This window comes from Heterodontus francisci, chromosome 1 (genome assembly GCF_036365525.1).
Source record: "Heterodontus francisci isolate sHetFra1 chromosome 1, sHetFra1.hap1, whole genome shotgun sequence".
Taxonomy (NCBI): domain Eukaryota; kingdom Metazoa; phylum Chordata; class Chondrichthyes; order Heterodontiformes; family Heterodontidae; genus Heterodontus; species Heterodontus francisci.
Window position 1 is genome coordinate 154,097,594 of NC_090371.1, and position 11,912 is coordinate 154,109,505.

Sequence of the window (11,912 nt, forward strand, 5' to 3'; positions counted from 1 at the left end):
AGCTGCTGCAACAAAAGGTAAGTTGTTTTAAAGGCGCCACGGGTTGCCTTTGTCAGTGTGAGAGATCATCGCATCTAACTGGACAGCTACTGCCTGCCTCAAACTGGGCAGCCCCCGGTCAGTAAGGTTTTGTCCCGCCACAGTCCACCTGCTTCAATGGGTGCTTGGAGCTCAGGGTCATTGCCCAACAAGTGGACTGTAACACCACACCAAACAGCACGACAAAAAAGGAAAGAAGGTACCAGCCCTTCATTTTGCAAGCTGGAACATCAGAACTATGTGTCCTGGCCTGTCGGAAGACCTTACACAAATCAACAACTCTTGGAAGACCGCCATCATTAACAATGAACTCAGTAGACTCAATGTGGACATTGCAGCACTTCAGGAGACACACCTCCCTGCGAGCAGATCTCTAAGAGAGCAAGACTACACCTTCTACTGGCAGGGTAGGGATCCTGAAGAACCAAGCCAGCATGGAATGGGCTTCGCCATCAGAAACTCTTTGCTCAGCATGATAGAGCCACCTACAAATGACTGCTCACCGCCTCTGGTCCAGTACACCTACTCAGCATCTATGCTCCAACACTCTGCTCCCCACCTGAAGTTAAAGACCAGTTCTACGAGGAACTCCATAATATCATTAGTAATATCCCCAATATCGAACATCTGTTCCTGCTGGGGGTCTTTAATGCCAGGGTTGGGGCTGACCATGACTCATGGCCCTCCTGCCTTGGGCGCTATGGCATTGGAAGGATGAATGCGAATGGACTGAGACTGCTGGAGTTGTGTACCTATCACAACCTCTGTATCACCAACTCATTCTTTCAAACGAAACCCCGTCATCAGGTTTCATGGAGACACCCAAGATCACGTTGTTGGCACCAGCTGGACCTCATCGTCACAAGGCGAGCCTCCATAAACAGTGTCCAAATCACACACAGCTTCCACAGTGCGGACTGCGACACCGACCACTCCCTGGTGTACAGCAAAGTTAGACTCAAATCAAAGAAGCTACATCATTCCAAGCAGAAGGGCCGCCCGCGCATCAACACGAACAGAATTTCTTACCCACAGTTGTCACAAAAGTTTCTTAATTCACTTGAAATAGACCTTCAAAACACTCCTGCAGGGGATTCAGAGACCAATGGGGCCCACATCAGAGATACCATCTATGACTCAGCAATGAGCACCTTTGGCAAATGTGAGAAGCAGAATGCAGACTGGTTTCAATCTCACTTTGAAGAGCTGGAACCTGTCAGAGCTGCTAACCGCACTGCATTGCTGAACTACAGGAAAGCCCCCAGCGAGCTAACATCCGTAGCACTTAAAGTATCCAAATGCGCTGCACGAAGAACAGCCAGGTGCTGTGCAAATGACTACTGGCAACACCATTCAGTCGTATTCAGCTGGCCTCCGACATCGGAAACATCAGAGGAATGTATGATGGCATTAAGAGAGCTTTTGAGCCAACCATCAAGAAGATCGCCCCCCCTCAAATCTAAATCAGGGGAAACGATCACTGACCAACGCAAGCAAATGGACAGCTAGGTGGAGCACTACCTGGAACTGTACTCCAGGGAAAATGTTGTCACTGATACCGCCACCAATGCAGCCCAGTCTCTGCCAGTCATGGATGAGCTGGATGAACAGCCAACAAAATCGGAACTCAGTGATGTAATTGATTCTCTAGCCAGTGGAAAAGCCCCAGGAAAGGACAGCATTACCCCTGAAATAATCAAGAGTGCCAAGCCTGCTATACTCTCAGCACTCCATGAACTGCTTTGCCTGTGCTGGGATGAGGGAGCAGTACCACAGGACATGCGCAAAGCCAATATCATCACCCTCTGCAAGAACAAGGGTGACCGCGGTGACTGCAACAACTACCATAGAATCTCCCTGGTCAGCATAATGGGGAAAGTCTTCGCTCAAGTCGTTTTAAACAGGCTCCAGAAGCTGGCTGAGCGTGTCTACCCTGAGGCACAGTGCGGCTTTCAAGCAGAGAGATTCACCATTGACATGCTGTTCTCCCTTCGCCAGCTATAGGAGAAATGCCGCGAACAACAGATGCCCCTCTATGTTGCTTTCATAGATCTCACCAAAGCCTTTGACCTCATCAGCAGACGTGGTCTCTTCAGACTACTAGAAAAGATCGGATGTCCACCAAGGCTACTAAGTATCATCACCTCATTCTATGACAATATGAAAGGCACAATTCAGCATAGTGGTGCCTCATCAGACCCCTTTCCTATCCTGAGTGGCGTGTAACAGGGATGTGTTCTCGCACCTACACTTTTTGGGATCTTCTTCTCACTGCTGCTCTCTCATGCATTCAAGTCTTCAGAAGAAGGAATTTTCCTCCATACAAGATCAGATGGCAGGTTGTTCGACTTTGCCCATCTTAGAGCGAAGACCAAAGTATGGAAAGTCCTCATCAGGGAACTCCTCTTTGCTGACGATGCTGCATTAACATCTCACACAGAAGAGTGTCTGCAGAGACTCATCAACAGGATTGCGGCCGCCTGCAATGAATTTGGCCTAACCATCAGCCTCAAGAAAACGAACATCATGGGACAGGACGTCAGAAATACTCCATCCATCAATATCGGCGACCACGCTCTGGAAGTGGTTCAAGAGTTCACCTGCCTAGGCTCAACTATCACCATTAACCTGTCTTTCGATGCAGAAATCAACAAAAACAAGCGCATGGGAAAGGCGCCTGCTGCTATGTCCAAACTGGCCATGAGAGTGTGAGAAAATGGCGCACTGACACGGAACACAAAAGTCCGAGTGTTTCAAGCCTGTGTCCTCAGTACCTTGCTCCATGGCAGCGAGGCCTGGACAACGTATGTCAGCCAAGAGCGACGTCTCAATTCATTTCATCTTCGCTGCCTCCGAAGAGTCCTCGGCATCAGGTGGCAGGACCGTATCTCCAACGCAGAAGTCCTCGAGGCAGCCAAGGTCCCCAGCATATACACCCTAATGAGCCAGCGGCGCTTGAGATGGCTTGGCCATGTGAGCTGCATGGAAGATGGCAGGATCCCCAAGGACGCATTGAACAGCGAGCTCGTCACTGGTATCAGACCCACTGGCTGTCCATTTCTCCGCTTTAAAGATGTCTGCAAACACGACATGAAGTCCTGTGACATTGACCACAGGTCATGGGAGTCAGTTGCCAGTGATCGCCAAAGCTGGCGGACAGCCATAAAGCAGGGCTAAAGAGTGGCGAGTCGAAGAGACTTGGCAGTTGGCAGGAAAAAAGACAGAAGCGCAAGAAGAGAGCCAACTGTGTAACAGCCCCAACAACCAATTTTATCTGCAGCGCTTGGAAGAGTCTGTCACTCTAGAATTGGCCTTTATAGCCACTCCAGGCGCTGCTCCACACACCACTGACCACCTCTAGGCTCTTACCCATTGTCTCTCGAGACCAAGAGGCCAAAGAGAAGAGAGTAAAAATACTCTAAAACAGTTACAACCCAATGTCTCCTCATTACATCAACATTAGCATTTTAAAGCTGCTCTTTTGTTTCAACGGGAATCAGTAATAGAATTATTGATACATTATATACATTTCCTCATTGTTTTACAGAAACCAAGCCTCAGACCCATATTAATTTATCTTCACCTGCTGGAATGAAAATGTGTCTTTCTGTACCTTAGAATCATGGAATGACACAGTACAAAAGGAGGCCATTTGGCTCATCGTGCCTGTGTCAATTCTTTCGTACTGCTATCTAATTAGTCCCACTTCCCTGCTCTTTGCTCAGAGCCCTGCAAAAAAACATTTCTTCAGGTATTTATCCAATTCCCTTTAGGAGGCTTCTATTGAAGCTGCTTCCACTATCCTTTCAGGCAGTGCATTCCAGGTCACAACAATTCACTGCACATTTTTGTTCCCTCATGTTGCCTCTGGTTCCTTTGCCAAACACCTTAAATCTATGTCCTCTGTTTATCAACCCTTCTGCTACTGGAAAGATTCTATCCTCATTTGGTCTGACAATATTTTTAATGATTTTAAACACCACCTCTATTGGATGTCCACTTAATCTTCTCTGCTCTAAGGAGAACATCTCCAACTTCTGCAGTTCTTCTATATAACTGAAGTCTCTCATTCCTGGTACCATTCTAGTAAATCTCTGCTGCATCCTCTTTAAGGCCTTTTTAAAAATTCATTCATGGAATGTGAGGGTAGCTGGCTAGGTCAGCATTTATTACCCATCCCTAATTGCCCTTGAGAAGGTGGTGGTGAGCCGTCTTCTTGAAGCGCTGCAGTCCATGTGCTGTAGGGAGGAAGTTCCAGGATTTTGACGCGTGATAGGGAAGGAACAACAATGTAGTTCTAAGTCAGGATGGTGTGTGGCTTGGAGGGACAGTATTCCCATGTGTCTGCTGTACTTCTTCTCGGTGGTAGAGGTCGCTTGTTTGGAAGGCGCTGTTGAAGGAATCTTGATGTGTGCATCTTGTAGATGGTACATACTGCTGCCACTGTGCACCATTGGTGGAGAGAGTGAATGTTTAAGGTGCTGGATGGGGTGCCACTTTAGGGGGCTGCTTTGTTCTGGATGGTTTCAAGCTTCCTGTGTGTTGTTTTGAGCCACACTCATCTAGGCAAGTGGAGAGTACTCCATCCCACTCCTGAGTTGTGCCTTGTAGTTAGTGGACAGGTTTTGGGGAATGAGTTACTCGCTGCAGAATTCCCAGCCTCTGCTTTGCTCTTTCTAGAGTCGGAGTGTTGTCAGGGTCCCTAGCCTTTGCTGTATCCAATGCAGAAAGCTGTTTCTTGAATTGCCCAAAGACTGCATTAATAAACCTATTCCTAATGGAGTAAGCCCATTTACCCTATCCCAAGGATAGGGCTAAAAAATTTCCAATTGCTGCCATGTTTACTACAGTCTTTAAAGGATTAGCTGGGTAATATTGTAGCCCTAATTCCAACCACTAATCCTTTTGATTACATTGAACAACTTTAATCATTTTTACTTTCCTACTGAATCGCAAAGTGTTGTGGAAATTCCATTTATTGTGTTAAAACTTGGGAATCTATATTTTTAAAAACTAAAAAAGGATTTCATGGACATTGAAACATCTGGAGATAGCTGAACTTTATGGATGCTTTTAAAAAAGAAAGGTCTACTAGATGTTCCTGGTTTTGACCAGTAAACAAATACTGGAAAACAGGTGATTTCAAGTAAACACCACAGTGGGTTTGACTTAAGAGGTATTCTTTGTTGTGACAAGAGAGAACTTATAACTATCATGAGACTTGTTTCTAAAAGTTTAGTTTCATTTTGAACTGTTAAAAGCCAGTGGGTTTGGACTAAAGCAGGCAATTGGAAGTTGATATGCACCTGCCAGGAGTTCAGAAGAAAACTGTTACCTCTCTTTAAAGAATCTCTGCTCTTGAAAAGCAAAAGCCTGTATGAAGTGGTACTGTTGCCTCCTGCATTTTTGAAAAAACCCTGAATATGTGCAGAAACCTTGCATCTACAAATGAACTTTGTATCGAATGTGTGTGAGGATTAACACCTCTGGTGCTGCACACCTGATGGAAGACCTATGTGAAGCTTTCTGCAGTTGAATTTCTTTGAAGGCCTGCCCAAAACAGACTGTTCATTATCCTTGCCTGGAAGGACTCCTAGTAGTCACCAATTATTCGACTTTGGGACACCTCGCCAAACCAAAGGACTTCCTTCCATATGTTTTCAGGCGAAGTATTTTTATTCCTTCTATTTCTGTGTAACAGCAGTAAACAAAAATCCCCTTTCTTCCTGGTAACACCCAGGATATTGATGGTGGGGGATTCAGTGATGGTAATGCCATTGAATGTCAAGGGGAGATGGTTAGATTCTTTCTTGTTGAAGATAGTCATTGCCTGGCACTTGTGTAGCATGATGTTACTTGCCACTTGTTGTGAAATGTGAATGGTACAGAACACTGTGCAATCACCAGTGAACATCCCCACTTCTGACCTTATGATGGAAGGAAGATCATTGATGAAGCAGCTGAAGATGGTTGGGTTTAGGATACTAGCCTGAGGAACTCTTATAACAATGTCCTAGGGTTGAAATGATTGATCTCCAACAACCACAACTATTTTCCTTTGTGCTAGATATCACTCCAGCCAGTGAAAAGTTTTCTCCCTGATTCCCACTGACTTCAATTTTGCTCGAGCACCTTGATGCCACACACAGTCAAATGCTGCCTTGGTGTCAAGGGCAGTCACTCTCACCTCAGCTCTGGAATTCAACTCTTTTGTCCTTGTTTGGACCAAGGCTATAATAAGGTAAGGAGCCAAGGAGCATTGGTAAGCAGGTCTTTGCTGTGTAAGTGCTGATTGATAGCACTGTCAGCAATACCTTCCATCGCTTTGCTGATGATTGAGAGTAGACTGATGGGGCGGTAATTGGCAGGATTGGATTTGTCCTGCTTTTTATGGATGGACATACCTGGGCAATTTTTCACATTGTCAGGTTGATGCTAGTGTAGTAGCTGTACTGGAACAGCTTAGCTAAGAGCGCGGCTAGTTCTAGAGTCGGGGTGTTTTCAGTGTTGTCAAGCCTTTGCTGTTTCCAATGCGTAAAGTTGTTTTTTGATATCACATGGAGTGAATCGAATTGTCCAAAGACTGCATTGATAAACTTATTCCTAATGGAGTAAGCCCATTTACCCTGTCCCAAGGAAAGTGCTAAAAAATTCCCAATTTCCTCCATGTTTACTACATTCTGCAAATGATTAGTTGGGTAATATTGTAACCCGAATTCCAACCACAAATCATTTTGATTATATTTAACAACAGTAATCATTTTTCCTTTACTTCTGAATCCCAAAGGATGTTGTTTGTCAGTTTTCAACTGGGAACTTTACCAGCACTCAGAATCAACACTGAGTTCAAGAATTTCAGATCATAACATATTTCTTTTGGATGGAAGCTGTTGGTGACGATTCTGTTTTTCCACATTTACACCTCTTGTAGAGCCTCTTCTTTTTTTACTTGTCCCATTATCATCTCTTTTTGCCTTACAGCATCATCCCTTTTGTCATTTAATCTCTCCTGCTCTCATCTTTTCACAGACCTTCCCTTTTATTCTTTCCCTCAATTTCCCCTTTTCCTTGCTTAAAACCTGTTGCATCTCTAACTTTTTCCAGTTCTGACAAAAGGTCATCAACCTAAAATGTTTACAATGCTGCTTTTTCTACAGATGCTGCCAGAACTGCTAAGTGTTTCCAGCATTTTTTGTTTTCATTTCAGATTTCCAGCATTAGCAATATTTTGCTTTTGCGCTGCTTAAGGCTGGCCCGCACCTCTTAAAGCAGAGGTGCGCAGTAACTGGAGAAGGTGCTGGGAGTTCTTTGTGAGAAGAATTTGACCTGGGAAAGAGAGAAGAATAGTTTAACATAGGAGAGTGCAGTCAAGAGAGTTTTCCGATGCTGCACTGGAGGCCTTGGCGGAGGACGTGCAAAGGAGGGGAACAGGAGGCCCTCCAGACAAATGCTCAGAGGGCAGTGGGAACAGGTAGCCATGGCAGTCAATCCCAGGAGCCAAGGCTTGAGGACCTGGATGCAGTGCAGTAAAGTGTTTAATGACCTCGCATGAGTGGTCAAGTTCAGTGAATCCATCTTAGAACCTGAGAAATAGGAGCAGGAGTAGGTCATTTGGCTCCTCGAGCCTGCTCCGGATTCAATAAAATCATGTCTTATATTTACATCTGCTACACTGTCCCTGTATCCCATAACTCCCTGAATATCCAAGTATCTGTCGATCTCTGACTGGACTATACACAACAACTGAGTCTCCACTGCTCTCTGCCCATAGAGAATTTCAAAGATTCACAACCCTTCAAGCGAAGACATTTCTCCTCATCTAAATCCTAAATGGCTGACCCCTTATTCTGGGACTGTGGCCCTTAGTTCTAGATCCCCCATTCAGTGGAAAAATCCTCTTAGTATCTACCCAATCAAACCCCTGAAGAATTTTATATGTTTCAATGAGATCATGTTTCATTCTAAACTCTGTACAATATAGGCCTAGTCTACTCAATCTCTCCTCATAGAACCCCTCGTTCCAGGAATGAAGCTAGTGAACATTTGTTCCACTTCCACAAGTATATCTGATCTTGGGTAAGGAGACTAAAACTGTACACACTACTCCAGATGTGCTGGGCCCTAAATAAATGTAGTAAGACTTCTTTAACTTGATACGACTGTTACGATCAGGTGAGGAGGGGTTGAAGCTCTCCCCTCTTTTTCATCTCCTTGTTTAACCACAACAGGTTTAATTCTTTTTGAAGTGGATATACTTGCCAATTCAGTGAGTGTTTAACTGTTTATGTGTCGTGATTATAAAAAGCGCCCATCGGACATGTTACCTGAGCTTTAGCGAACTCACACTTTGCAAGATTTACCACAAGGTCAGCTGACTGTAACCTTCAGAAGAGGGCTTCTAATTGGTCTAGGTGGTCGCTCCAGGTCTCTGTATACTAATAGATCATCCAGGCACACTACACAGTTGGGTAGGCCAGCCATTACCTGGTTCATCAGCCTTTGGAAGGTGGCTGAAGCACTTCTTTATCCAAAGGACATCACCTGGCACTGGAACAAGCCCTCTGGAGCAACAAAAGCTGAGATCTCTTTAGCTTGGGGTGTTAAGGGAACCTGCCAGTATCCTTTTAACAAGTCTATTTTTGTTATGTAGGTGGTGTTTCCTACTCTATCAATATAGTCTTCCAGGCAGGGAATTAGGTTGGAGTCAGCTCTGGTCACTGTAATCAATGCAAAGCCTTGTTGAGCTTGGGCATGAGCATGACTGGGGAACTCCAACTGCTCTGACTGGGCTCAATCAGGTTGTGTTCCAACATGTACTAAGGCTCCTGCCAAACCTGGGTCAGTTTCCTGGGACCTAGTCAATAGGGATTTTGCTTTATGGGAGGGGACTTTCCTACATCCACATTGTGTAGGGCTCGGATTGTGCACCCTAGTTTGTCCTTGAAGATCTCTTTAATTGCTGTGATCAGCCTTGTTAGGTCTCCTCTCTGTTCTGCATTCAAATAGAAGAGTACCATGCCTAATCTCCCTAACATTTCAGTGTTAGCTAACTGGATGGTAGGGGGTTCAATTTGGGAATCCTCCAGGCCTCCCTCCAACTCATCCTCACTGTCCCGTTTGCCCTCCTTTTCCTGACTGCCTGACAGACCTGTGCTTGTTTGTCCCCTTCCTGGCTGTGATACTGTTTTAACATATTGATGTGGCAGAGCCCTTGCTTTTTCCTATGGTCTGGGGTGTCAATTAAATAATTCATCTTGCTAATCCTCTTTATTACTCTGTATGTGCCACTGAACCGGGCTTTCAGTGATTGACCCTGTATTGGTAATAGCCCGAACACATTGTCTCTGGGCTGAAATGTTCTGGCCTTGGCATGTTCATCTGCCTGCCTTTTCATAGCTGTCTGGGAGGGTTTTTGGTGTTCCTGAGCCACCACGCAGGCTCTCATGAGTCGTTCACAGAGTATGGCAAGTAGTCTAACATGGAAGGCTCATCCCTGTGTCCCAAAAACCTCCCCCTGTTTCATTTAAGAGGACCTCCCACCTCACGTCCATAAACTAATTCAAAGGGACAAATACCAGTGAATTCATTGGGTGAGTCCCTGGTAGCAAACAGAAGAAATCCCAACCCTTTGTCCCAGTCATGGGGGTACTCATAACTGTATGCCTTGATCATTGTCTTTAGGGTCTGGTGGTACTGTTCCAAATTTCCTTGTGACTGTGGGTCGTAGGCTGAGGACTTTAGCTGGGATATGCCCAGATTACCAATGACCTTTTGAAAAATACTGGACATAAAATTTGTGCCCTGATCCGACTGGATCTCAGCAGGCAGCCCATATCGGGTGAAGAATTGGGTTAGCCCCTCCACCACTACCGTGGCAGAGATAGTTCTTAGGGGGATGGCCTCTGGAAATTGGGTAGCCATATCCATAATGGTGTGAAGATACTGGTAGCCCCCTTTTGTTTTCGGCAGGGGCCCCACACAATCTACCATCAGCTCGACTGAATGGTTCCCCAAAAGCTAGGATGGGAATTAGGGTTTTATTGCAGGTTGGTGCTGCCCCACAAACTGGCACATATGGCAAGTTTTACAGAATTCCACCACATCCTTATGGAGTTGTGGCCAGTAAAAATGCTGTCTTATGCGGGCTTGGGCTTTTCTGATACCAACATATCCAGCCATTGGAATCTCGTGGGCTGTTCACTATATTTCCCTATGGTACCTCAGCGGCACCACTAGCTGGTGAACCACTGTCCATTCTTCATCTGCAAGTCTGTGAGGAGGTCTCCACTTCCTTATCAGCGCCTCATTCTTCAAATAGTAGCACTCTGGAACTCCCTCTGTTTCAGCTTCAGTTTGGTCAACCTGTGCTAACTGTTTTAACACTGAGTTGGCTTGCTGAGCTCGATCAAGGAGGACCTGCTTACATTTCCTTTGGTTTCTCTAAATTCCCAAAGAAGGTTTCAGATAACCAGACAGTAGGGTCATCTGTCTGCAGTGCCAGTTCAGCCTCCTCTGACGGAGCTTGTTCGACCATGGACCGGGTCACCACACAGTCAGGGAAAATGCCAGGGACCTTCTCCTGTGACTGCTCTGTCTCCCTGACCTGATTTGGTCTCTCTGAAAGTAATGTGAAAGCCATCACTTTGGCCCCCACCAGGTCATTACCCAGGAGCAGGTTGACCCTGTCCACAGGTGAACTAATGACAATCTCCAGGATTATCAGTCCTGAAACAAGGTGGCACTCCAGGTGCACCCGAGATAAAGGTATGGGTATATACTTTTCCCCGATACCGATAACTAATACTCTGGCATTCAATGCAGTCGCTGAGGGAAACGTCATGCGTTTTCCCAGCAGAAGGGAGTGGGTGGCCCCTGTATTCCTAAGTATGACTATGGGCATACTTACCTCACTTGAGGAGTATGGGGTCACTTTTCCTTTGGACACAAAATCCTGGTAGCTCTCAGGGATTTTGTTAAGTTCTCCTGCACTCACAGTGGCATGTTTATTGGGTGTTACTGCTGCAGTTACAGCCATAGCCTGGACTGCTGTGCTTTCCATCAGGGTTCCTTTTCCTGTACCACTACCTGGTCTGTTGTCCCCTGGTTTTCCCTGTAACTTCTGCAGTCAGCTTGAAGGTGACCTGCCTTGTTACAATGGAAATACACAGGCTTTCAGGTGTCAATCCTGTTCTCAGCACCATCCTTTTTGGCCTGAGGAAGGCCCCCTATGTTTCAAGCTTTCCCTTCTCACCTATGGTTTTTTATCCTCCTATCACCCTCCCACCTTCTATCTTTTTCAGATTCTCGGAGGTGATTAGGGAAGGGTTTGCCTTGGGGCAAGGGCTTGTGGACAAGTGTATAATCATCAGCCAGGATTGCTGCCTGCCTGGCCCTTGGAACCTTTTGCTCCTCCATGTGTTTTTTTATGGAAAGGGGAAGCGAGTTTTTGAATGCGTCGAAAAGGATCACCTCTCTGAGGTTTTCATAGGTGGGCTCTATCTTAAACACCTATACCCATCTGTTGAAAATGAGTTGCTTATCCCTTCCAAGCCCAATGTAAGTTTGTTCCGGCTGCTTTTGAAGAGTTTGGAATTTTTGGCAGTATGTCTCCGGTGCTAGCTCATATGCGCTCAGGATATCATTTTTGGTCACCTCATAGTTTGATGAACTCTCATCAGACAACAGTGAATAAACCTCATGGGCTTTTCCTGTTAATTTGCTTTGCAGTAGCAGGGTCTAGCCCTCTGCTGGCCACTTCAACTGTTTTGCAAGCTTTTCAAAAGAGATGAAAAATGGCTTCCACATCCATTTCATCAAACTTTGGTATCAATTGGGAGACATTTAAGAGCTCAGCTCAACTCCGTCCTGAGCTG